Consider the following 542-nt stretch of genomic DNA (forward strand, 5'->3'; position numbering starts at 1 on the left):
ATCACATCAAGCTAAACATGGAAAATAGGATCCAACTTGTCCAACTTGTACTTTTGACCTTAGCCTAACGTAAAGCCTCAAGCCTCAAGTCCCTTCATGGTTGCAGTTTGCGTCCTAATTCTCTCGAGATGTAAAGAAAATTTTAATCAAAAGTAGGCCGGTTAGCTCAGCTGGTTAGAGCGTGGTGCTAATAACGCCAAGGTCATGGGTTCGATCCCCATACTGGCCAATAGCATTAACACTTTAGGCTCTCTCTGTTAATGCATCAGACAGAAACAACCAATACTATCAATGGGTACTTCAGACATTTGCCGTTGATTTTAGGCTACCAATAACACCATGATCATTCATTCTCTCTTCAACCAGTCTCATGTTTAGTCCAACTTGTACTTTTGACCTTAGCCTAACATAAAGGTCAAAACGGTGAGAAATGAGAATGACCTTTGACATCAGGTGCTCTGTGACCATGTGGCCTAATGGACAAGGCGTCTGACTTCGAATCAGAAGATTGACGGTTCGAGCCCCTTCGTGGTTGGATGTTG

The 542-nt window shown here is 43.0% G+C and overlaps 1 non-coding gene across 1 annotated transcript; it reads left to right on the forward strand.

Moving 5' to 3' along the window:
- The first annotated feature begins 155 nt into the window (after positions 1-155).
- On the forward strand, positions 156-229 carry trnai-aau (transfer RNA isoleucine (anticodon AAU)). Its single transcript has one exon. It is a non-coding gene; the product is annotated as a tRNA-Ile (tRNA).
- The last annotated feature ends 313 nt before the right edge of the window (positions 230-542 follow it).

The sequence above is a fragment of the Seriola lalandi genome, unplaced genomic scaffold, assembly GCF_002814215.2.
Source record: "Seriola lalandi dorsalis isolate HSWRI2012SDOR001 ecotype SW California unplaced genomic scaffold, Sedor1 jcf7180002037992, whole genome shotgun sequence".
Classification (NCBI taxonomy): Eukaryota; Metazoa; Chordata; class Actinopteri; order Carangiformes; family Carangidae; genus Seriola; species Seriola lalandi.